The sequence below is a fragment of the Sylvia atricapilla genome, chromosome Z (assembly GCF_009819655.1).
Source record: "Sylvia atricapilla isolate bSylAtr1 chromosome Z, bSylAtr1.pri, whole genome shotgun sequence".
Lineage (NCBI taxonomy): Eukaryota > Metazoa > Chordata > Aves > Passeriformes > Sylviidae > Sylvia > Sylvia atricapilla.
This window is the reverse complement of record NC_089174.1, coordinates 39,886,048-39,896,780: the sequence shown is the minus strand read 5'-3', so window position 1 is coordinate 39,896,780 and position 10,733 is coordinate 39,886,048. Positions and strand designations below refer to the sequence as shown.

At 44.2% G+C, this 10,733-nt stretch overlaps 1 protein-coding gene across 4 annotated transcripts in view; it reads left to right on the top strand.

Moving 5' to 3' along the window:
- The first annotated feature begins 939 nt into the window (after positions 1 to 939).
- SEMA4D (semaphorin 4D) overlaps positions 940 to 10,733 on the top strand; it is an 81,591-nt gene continuing 71,797 nt past the window's right edge. For 3 of the 4 annotated variants that reach the window (XM_066339807.1, XM_066339804.1, XM_066339806.1), the window contains exons 1-2: positions 1,407 to 1,446; positions 1,776 to 1,825. The gene's annotated coding sequence lies outside the window, so the exon portion shown is untranslated. Of the gene's footprint in view, positions 997 to 1,406; positions 1,447 to 1,775; positions 1,826 to 10,733 lie in introns of those variants that run through there. The other variant, XM_066339805.1, reaches the window with a different exon arrangement.

Sequence of the window (10,733 nt, the reverse complement as noted above, 5' to 3'; positions counted from 1 at the left end):
CCAGTAAAGCAAGTGCCAATATTTTGTTCAGTCTTGCTTCAATGACTGTTGCTCAGCTATGCCAATCTCATGACACTGGTATCACCTGTTCCACAGCAATAAAAAAAGCCCAAACCAAACTTCAATCCAAAACCAGACACCCATATGTTGGTCCATGTCATTCACCTGAACAGTCACACCAGGCGTGCGCGGACATGATGGTAATCAATAACTCAGCAGTGACTCAGCAGAAGGATCGCGGGCGAGATCTGTGCATTTACTGACCTATTTTCTGTCCTCCTTTTATATACCGCCAAGCAGTCACCTAAGCGAACCTATGCTTTTAGGTGCAGTAATTCCCGTAACGTTTGCTTTCGATTCCATTCCCTTGGTGCCCAGAGGATGGATCCCAGGTGCGGTTTTCCCTGTGGTCTGCGGCGAGCGGATCCATCCTGCCCGAGACGAAAAGGTGGAGGAGGCGCAGCGGAATGCGACAAGTGGCACTAGGCGCGAGGAGCTACGGCGGCTCTTGCACGGCCCGGCTGCACTGCGGGACACCGCACCTGCTTTCGGCACAAGCGCCTCGGTGCCTTGCCAAGCCCGCAGCCCCAGGTGGCGCGGGAGGAGCCGCCCCGCCGGCGCCGTGACCGGGCTAATGTCACCCGGCGCCGTTGCCGCTTCGGCCGCCCCGCGGGGCCGCTGCCGTTAACGGGGCCGCGCCGGGCGCGGGGAAAGGGACGAGCAGCACCGAGGAGGGGTCGGCTCGGCCCCCCTGCCGTACCCCCGGGACCGAGGGCCGGATCCGCCCCCCGCGCCGCTCGGCCGCCATACTGCGGGGCAACCCAAAGTTGTTACACACGGGCACCAACTCCTCCTCCCGCTCCTGCCCTTCCCGCCGCCGCCGCCCTGCCTCCGCCGGCGCGGGGAGGAGGGGGCTGCGCCGGCCCAACCGCAGCCGCGGGGAAGGCGCCGAGGCGGGCGGAGGCCGCGCGAGGGGAGCGCCGCAGCCCCCCGCAGGTAGGAGCGCCCGGCGGGGCGGGCTCTGCGCCGGCCGGGGGAGGAGGAGACGGCGGCGGGGGGCGGGCGGAGGGAGTAGGAGGCGGCGGTGAGGGAGCGGTCGGCACTGGAACAGCGGCTGTCCGTGCCCGCCGCGCCTTCTCCCGCCGAGGTGGGTGCGGGGGTGGGGGACCCGGCGTGGGGGGGCGGGCGGCGCGGCCGCACCCACGGAACGCAGTCGGTCCTGCCGCCTGAGGGGGCCCGGGCCGCCGCTGGGTTCGGGCGGGGGGCGAGGGCGCTGGTAGCCCCCGCCTGCGACGCGGCCGGAGCGAGGCAGAGAGGAGGAGCCTCCAGCAGCAGCAAATGAGCGAGGGTTGCCAGGTTTATAAATCTGCTTTTGCTTCCAGCGCCCCCGAGCCCCGCTGAGTCCGGCGGGAGCGACCGCCCGCCCGCTGGCTGCGGCTCCGCCAGGTGCGTCCCCGGGGCAGCGGTCGGGCCCCCGCTACCAGTCCTGGCCGCACCTGCCGCGGAGACGGGGGCCGGGGGGCGCGGCCGAGGGTGGTGAGGACGGATGCGAGGCGTTTTCTCCCGGCTGAGAAGCGGTCGGTTTCCAAGGGCCAGAAGCCCAGGTTGCCAGGAGTGTGACCGGGCGCTTTGGGGAGGCCGCTGTCTGCTGGGAACCGCCGTCCCTCACTCAGCGAAGAGTAGGACTGGGGCTGTCCCGCGGTACTGGGAGCTTGATTTCGCGTAACCGGCTGCATGTCTTTTGAACAGCTGATATGTGCTGGTTTATTTTACAGCTGTCAGGAGAGTTTCCATCAGATCTCCACAGAGGTGCCGCGTTTGCAAGGTACTGGTGAAGAGAGAGTTTTCTGTCTCTATTTGCTCCTCAGCTAATTCTGAGGGGATGCCTTCGCTGCTTCTTGGAGGTGTGGGTTGGTGAGTGGTGTTTTCCGCGTATACAAAACTACGCATCATGGGCGTTTAGAGGGGAAGGATTGAGTGGGTAAGTGCAGTCGTGGTAACTTCATTGTTGCAGCTCCTTTCTATTACTTGACTGCCTCTAACAGGGAGGGGAACAGTAGCTTGATCCTGCCCTGGTGTGGGAGGGAGCCTACTGGATCTGTAGGTTGAAGGGATTTTTTAAGTCTGCTTTTTGGTTTAATGCTGAAACATTTTCCTGTCTAAGTGCGTGTCTTTATTCATGTCGTACCTTTTCTGGGGCGTTACTTCGGCTGAAAAATATGAAACATCACCTCTAAGTTTATAGCACCCAGGTACTTCTAGTAGCTCTGGAAATCAGTCTAGTAATAAAGCCTCATTTTTAAAGAAAATTAAAATTCCTACGGTAATTAGCACACGGCTGTTGACTGCTTTGTGCCCATCAGGCTCAGAAATAGCTACTGATCTCATACTCCGTTTTAGATACCTGTATGGAGGTTTTGTTAGAGAACTGTTTAATGACTTCTTTTATTAGAAAGAGTGCGAGCTCAGGCGGTTACGCAAGTGCGCCTAAAGGAAGCTGTGCTGGCTGCATGGATGGCGAATGTGGAGGCCGAGCCGGAGTGGGAGTATCATTTACAAACTGAGTTAGAAAGGGGCATTGTCAGAGAGAACCGAGTGTCTCGAGTCGAGTGAAACACTGTACGTACCATGTTCCCTGCTGTGCAGGGGAGAGCGTTAGTACAGTCTGGTGCGTGGCTTGAGCAGGCTGTGTATGGATGGCCACTCATTCTTTCTGGTAGCAGGGATGAGGTATAGGTGACTTTTTTCCGCTGAAAGTGAGTGAGTGGCGTGGGAATGTGTTACTGCATGTATATTCCTAGAGGAAAAAAAAGAGCAGCATTGTAAATGGGGAGCTGGATTGACAGATGAATCTATCTTTACTATGATCTCTTAGCTTAGAGGGGAAGTATTTCACCATCTCTCTCCCCTCCCCTGAAGCAATTACTTTATATACCTTTTTCGATGGTCAAGAATTGCTACAGCACGTGCTGAGAAAAGCTGCTTGCATTCATACCTGCCAAAATAGGTCTATAGCTGTTTTTTAAATGTCTCTCTTTTTTTTTTTTTATTTTTTTTTATTTAAGAAACAAAAACCATTGTAGCTAATGGGTAGGGCGGTAGCTACTTCCACAGCAAATGAAGCGTTTGATGTGAACAGTTTTATTTCAAAACTGTAACACTGATTCATAGGGTTTTCTGGACACACTAAGTACAGGTGTGCCGACAAACTTAATTTAGTATGCTGTGTTGCTGTCTCTTTGCTGGTATTCTGTTTCAGTCCCCTCTCCTCCCCCCACCCCTACTCCTGCATGAACAGCTATTACATTGAGCACTCGATAACCTTTTTTGTTAACCTTGCATGAATAAAGCAGTATCCTGCCAAAATATGTAGATTTATACCACTAAGCGGTCCTGCAAGAAGGAGAGAGGTTCTGGATGCCCTGATGCATCCCATACTGGCCTGCCTCGTGAACATCTGAGCTTCAGAGTTCCCTGCTTCATGCAGCCTTCTGCTTGGGAGGAGCTGGAGAACTCGGGAGGAGCTGTCATCTTCTGAAGGCCACTTGGGTGGAGTTGAAATCGGCACTGTGCTTGCTCTGCTGTGCAATCTTGCTCTCTCTCCCAGCTGTCTTAAGGGGGTGTGTGCCAAATGAACATTCTAGTTTTCTAATACATTTTCTTAGTTGTTTTCTTGCAGTAAAGCAAGTGGGAGGTCTCTTTCTGTCATGTCAAAATTAATTCTTGTTCTGGGCTGCTAGCATTAGATGTAATACTTGCGTATGCCACCTAGTTTGCAAAAGGTGTTGGATAAGTTGATAGGCAGTTGTGCCATAATCTGATTTTTAAGGATGACTTTTCAAAGTGGGACTCTACATCAGTAGAAATAAAATCTTGGAGCATTACTATCATAGTTACACTATCTTGGAACTCCGCCGATTGTTTTGTTTTAGTTTGGTTTTCTCCAGGAAAAAGGGAAGCTCAAGCCAGTTATTGCAGGGATTTTGTAGATAACAAGAATATTAAATAAAAGTATTTTCCCTGAATGTTGAGAGGTGAAGTTTCTTAACCCAGGTTTTGCTGTGCAAAGGTAATGAAATAATTCCCAAAGTTGACTAACATGTCTTGTAAGCCTCCAGTGCTTCAAAGTGTTGGATCTTCTTGGATTCATATTCTGGGATTTAAATGAGTTGAAAAATAGTTTCTGAAGGTTTATAACCATGAAAGCATTATTCATGAATGGGTGGTGATTTACTGTGCTTCTTATTAAACTAAAAATCAGGTACTTATAGACATGATTGAGACAATATTTCGTAGTCTTTCAAATTCTGGGTAGCATCTGAGAATAAGGTTGGAGATTTAAAGATGACAACAGAAACAAGTAAAGCAGATAGTAAACTTTCATTGTGGCAATATTAAACAATTTGGTAGGAGAGCTCTTTTGTGCCGTATGCTCTTTTGCTGTGTTAATTGAAGAAATGTATGCTCGATTGGGAACCTGCATAATAAGCAAGGACCTGGGAGCTGCTTTGCCTTTTTGTTTGGTTGCTCTTTCTCTGAAGTTTTCTGCCACCTTTTTTCTAACTAGTCATTTCTCTGATGATAAAGCAGTGTTTTATAAGGGTTTCTTCATCTGGCTTTGCATAGTAGTCCTGTGCTTGAGTGTCTAGGTAGGTAGGAAGAAGAAGTATATTGAAAAGAATGAGAGAAGTCCCACTTAACTTTACTTGTGTCTTGATCTTGGAAGCTAAAGAGTTGGAGGCTGAAGAGTTGCTTTTCAGTGGAGCATACTACTGGTTGAGTACCAAAAGGAGCTTGGGAATGCCAAAAGGCACTGCCACAGCTTACATTTGCAGTTTACTTGTCTGTGTGTTGATATAGCTGTGCAGGCTAGATGTGGAAGTTGTTTTAATTGTTTCCCTTCTCTTGCAAAGGTTTTGTCCTTGTTTCTTGGATTAATTAATGAAAGGAACCAAAAATTACTTTTTCTGTTCCCATAGCTCTTCAGCTACAAAGAAAAAGGTAGAACCTCCTATTTGAGACTAATGGATGCTGTCATCCTGAATTGGGAAGTTACAGATCTTACTGTCCAGAACTGGATTAATGACGTGTTACTTTTAATTGTATTCTGGCCAAAAAGCTCTTATATTATATCTGCCTGTAAAGTTCCAAGAATGCAAAGGCCTGTTTAGCTTCTGGATATGCTGCTGTGGCCTGCCATCACCAGGAGGGAGGATATTGCCTGCCGTAAGAGGTGTTTCGAGCTCCACTTCTAGCCAAGGGTGTCTTTAGAGCTGCTCTGCTTCCTCCTGCTCCCTGTAACACCAAGTTGTGGTGCAGCAAGGTTCTGGGTATGTCAGCATTTCTGAAAACGAAATTAATAATTATACCAGAACTTACTTTTAGTAGGTGTAGTGCTTTCTATTTTTTTATGATGTGATGGAGGAGGAAAAAAAGACTTGTTTTGAAGGCAGGGGGATGAATGTTGTTTTCAGTACTGTTACTCTGAGGTTTTTGACACATGAAGTCTTTTAAAGCAGCAAACTGCAGCCTTTACTTCAGGAGTATGTTCTGCACTGAGGGGGACAGTTCTTGTGGCCTAAGGGGGAACAAAACAGATGACAAAATAATTAAAAACTGTGAACAGATGAAAAAATAATAAAAATCTGTAGATGTAAGCGAGTAAGGAACTTAAGAATCTTTGTAAAGACTATTCATATAGTTATTTGAAGACCATGTATGAAGTTTAGAACCAAGTTTGTTGGTACAGGAAGTAGTGGGCACGCTTTTTTGTCTTTCTTTGCTTTTCCACTTTTTTTTTTTTTTCTTTTTTTTTTTTTTTTTTTTTTTTTGGTGTCTCTGTTCATGTACAGCAGTGAACTCATAATCCACTAGGCATATTCTGCATTGATCCTCTTAAAACATTAGTATTAGCCTATATATGAGGCAGGCTGAAGAAGCTTGAACATTGCTGCAAAATTAGTACCTGTTGGCCTCGTTGCAAGGAAAGGTAGGTTCCCTCTTTCTTTCATGGAGCCTGGATGTGTGTTCCTCTGCAGTGTTGTACAGGCTGAGCAGATGTGTAGATAATAGAGCACTGGTATGGAAGTGACTTGGAAATACATGGAATTAGCAGACTGGGAAATTGTGCTGAGATTAGTGCATCTGATTATTTCTCTGGGAGACAGAAAGGAATATGCAAAGCAGGGAAAGGTTTATGGAGATGGCCAGTTCTACTGGGAAAGCAGGGAGGAGAGGAAAAACTTTTACAGATTTGGTTAGCTCTTTGCTGGTGTGCAACAGAGAGACCAAAGGTTGTCTGGAAACTAAAGCAGGTCTGACAGAACTGCAGCAAGGCGAGACAGTGGGGGGGCTGGTGCTCCCCATGCCTGAGTAAAACCTCCAGGTCCATACAAATTCACATGCCATGCAAATGGCAGAGCCAAGGAGTAGAGGGAAAAAATGCATGAAACATGATTATAGTTCTTGCTTTGTTGAAGAGTAGTTTTCATGGCCAGGCTTCAGCAGTATTTCTGAGCTTTCTTCCTTCTTCCAGTGTAAAGCAGGCCTTCTTCTTGCCCCAAATAATTGATTTATAAGTATATGCTCAGTTGTGCTTTATTTTTTTTTTTTTAATAAACAAATGATACTGTATGAACTTTGTAATTGAATACACAAAGGGATGCATAGAAATGTGGAGGCTTTTTGTTTTTTATAGAATGTCTTTGTTCTCCTTTCCACTGAAAGAGAATAATGTGTTATGATTGTGTGTTACTGGAAAAACAGTGCAGGGTATGGGGAAGAGACCTAGAGATGTGGAAGCTCTTGGATTTGTATTTGAATTCTTTCTCTGTAAATTTTATATGTTCTGGAGAGAATGGAGCAATGTATACTTTTTAAAAAAATAAAGTGCACATTAAATTGATGTCTTAAATTGGGTCATTGAAGTTGTGCTTGACATTGGTTAGGTTTGTTTTAATTAAACTCATAATTCTGGAATACTTCAAAAGAAGCTGTCGCTTGTTTTGCTGAGTGTGATATAGACTGGTCAGAGTTGGTGTGAAGGCGCAGTAAATTTTGCAGTTATCTCCATAAAATGCATTACTTTACTTCTCTGGTTTGCAGATCATTTCTTGTGACAGTAGGAAAGCCTAAACTAACAATTCCTTGTGATGTTTGGGACTGTCATATGCACATGGATAACACTGGTTTGTTTGCTAGAATTACAGTAACTTGTAAGAATGTATGTGAATATGGTATTTTACAGATACTCTTCTCTGTGCTTTCACTTCATCTAGTAATGCTCATATTTATTCAGAAGACATTTATTAAGTGACATTTATTAAAGTCCCAGCTGTAAATGCAAGCAGAAAACTTGACTGTTCAGTAAAATCAGATGAGACTCCTTTTGTTTGTCTGAAGATGTAAGGAAGACAGTTTGTGGAAGGGGGGATCATTGGACCAGCTGATACAATGACAGGCTTTGGGACAATCAATATTCTTTTAACCTAATCTTATAAAATATTTATTGCCCTTATTTCTGAGCCCCATCTTGGATGTTCTCAGTAGACTCTAATTCATGCCAGGCATTGCAGTGTGGGCCATGAGATATTGGTGTGTCTAAATTTGTACTTGATTTGAGTATGGTAAGAATTGTTTGCAAAGCATTTAAGAAGAGAAGAGTGGTCTGCAGACAGAAGTTAATAATCAGGGTCCTGGTCTCGCCATCAGGTTTGTGTGGGTGGAAGCTAGCTGAGGCTGGGCGTATGCCTGCAGAGATTGCCCTCTAGTACAGGGACCTGCGCAAGTATACTCTCCTGACCTGTCAAAAAGAACAATTATGACAAAAATCTGAACCAAACACCCTCCTCCCCCGAACAACAACAAAATTATCTAAAATAGCCAAAACCACACACACACATCGCCCAAAAAACAAAAACCCCTGCAAACAAGCTTTAGCTGTCTGCAGACTTTAACTACCGGACCAATGCTGTGCTCAAAGCTTTTTTTTGCCTCCTATATATCTGTTGTTTGTTTTCACAAAACATGCATAAAATGGCCAGAGGCAAGAAATTCAGTCATTCCTGTTTCCACTCAGCAACTGCATGTAATTACTAAGGATTTGCTAGAGGTGCATCTGTGTGCATGCACTGATCCCCATCTGTGTATGGTTGTAGATGTACCCCACCTGAAGTATCCATTCCTCAGAAAAATATTCATTGATCAGAGCTGTAAGTGTAAAGAAAATAAGTACCTTTGATGGAATTAATACCTCTACCAAGAAAGCAAAACAACAAAAAAACCTTGCAAAGCCATTAAAAAGTGTCTGTATTTTTCTCAGTGGTAGCAATTTTTCTTTCCTGTTGAAATCTAGTCCTATTTAGATGAGAGGATGACTGCCTTTCTTTCCATTAAATTATTTGGATCATTGAAAATTTGCAATTAATTGTTTAGATGCTTGGTCCTGTGGAAATAAATTTACTGCTTAGTTGAATCTGACTTAGGTTTTACTTGGCATCAGTGAAATTGATAAACTGCTTTGAAAGGTCACCCTGATTCTAGATTAGTGAGACACGGAATGTCATTTCACTTCTTTTATATTGGAATTAGTTGTGAAGGATTGTATGATGAATATGTGAGACCTTTCCATATGCTTAAGAGCTTTTATCTCTACAATCTTCTCTCTAAAGAATTGAAAATTAAAGGAACCAACCCATAGGTATACATTCACAGTATATTAGCTGTTTAAAATATTTGACTGGCTATTTTTAGTGAGGGTGGATACTACTGAAATAGTTTGTTTCTTCAAATATGTAGATAAATTTGTTCTAAATGTATGTTGAATCTTATTATGTGTCTAAGGGATTTATAACTGCGATGTCAGAGGGTATGTGACACAAATCTCAAATTCATGCAAACATGTGATTGCATAAATTAAATGTGTATATCGGCTCATGTGTATAATAAGATGTTGATAAAAACACATTCTCAGATGGTTGAATTTGCCTCTTTGGAGTTGATTTAAAATAATAGTAGCAAAGGCAAGTGTTTGCATTTGCCTTGAAGTGAGCCTACTACGTGCATAAATTGATTGTGCATCAAATGGTACATACTGATATCCAGGAATTCCACTAAGAGTTTTAAGAATTCTTTTTTCTGTCTTTAGCACTGACAACTACCAGAGGTAAAAGTAACCATTTTTCAGAAGCTGTCTTCTGTTGTCTAATTTAATTGTTGGCTTTTATTGGAGTTCAGTTCCTGTTGCTGCATGTCTGCCTTTGTTTTTCTTCACAGCTCTGCTTTCCATCTTCTGGAATAGGATACAGATTTATTATGTTTCAGTTGCTTTAGAAAAAGAAATTTCTCAGCAGATTATGAAATTATGATCTTGATCAGGTGGATCTGATGGCCCGTGCAACCTCTGTTTTCTGCTTAGTGTTTGCTGAGAAGGCAGTATACTCTGAGGATGAATTTGCTGTAGTGTGAGGAATGGTGCTGAAACAGGTTTGGGATCATGTCCTGGGAGAATGAGTGAGTGCAGCAGAAAGTCAGTTGAGCTGGAGTGGTTGCTGTTTGTCTGTGGAAGGTGAATGGAGTCAGCCATGCTAATTTCCATGCAATAAATGGGCTTTGGGAGTCAAAGGTGCTAATGTGGCCCTGTCATTACAAGGCGCCCGACAGTGAAGGGAGCTTTGAGGTTCCCACAGAGATGTTGGCCTGTGTATCTCCATGGCAACAGCCATCCCTTACACATTTATAACCCTTGATTAAAGATACAGAAAGGAGGGGGAAACCTTTTAAAAGTTACAAATGTATAGCTTTGACTAGAGCTTTCATTTTAACAATATACCTTATTTACATTCCTTGGAGTGTGGAGATTTATAAGAAACACAGCTGTCCTTTCACCATTTGGTAGACTGAGATGACATTTAGAGGCATATGTGATGTTCTGGAGATGGCTATCTGACTTTGATCATAGCTGTACTAACATCACTCCACCAATTTAGTTGTTATTTATTTACACTAGTGTATTGTGTATCAAAATCGTACTCAAAGTTTATTATATAAGGGGATTTGTTACTCTGATAAAAGTGTTTGAGGGAAAAAAAAACCTAATTGATTATTGAATAAGACTTACTTTCAAAGAGGAGGAACATGAGATAGCCTAAATTGTAGTTTCTTAAGCAGTATAGTGGCTGATGCACAAAAATCTTACGCTGGTGGGGAGAGCAAACTATTCCTGCAGAAACTTAGGCTTGCTCTTGGCTTGAAAGCTATGGTGAAGGGCTTATTTATGCTTGCTGCATCTTCACAGCTCTCTCTCCTTCACCCACTTCTGTGTTCTTGATGGTATTTTTCTTCATGCAGTGCTGGCCAGGTATCAGGATTGCAAAAGGAGTATTTTCTGTCCAGGCCAGCTTTTCTCACATATAATAGGTGCACTATGTTGCACTTCCTAGGAGTTTTTGTTACTGAAAAGCAAGGGAATTTTGCCACCCATTGCTTTTCTTAGATCATCCTTGTGAAGAAATAGTGAATTAAATTCAGATTTCACATTTATGCTAGAAGAAGTTGAGCTGTAATACCAGAACTAATGCAGTGGGACCTTCACAGAGGGATGAAATAAAACTGTTTCTTCTGTGCCTTTACTTCGAACAGGTAGGCTTTCTTTTTGCTTTGGACTAATCAGTGGTGACTCTAGGTGAGGCCATTGCTGTTTTGGTGATGGAAAATGACAGATGTTTTGTTGGGAC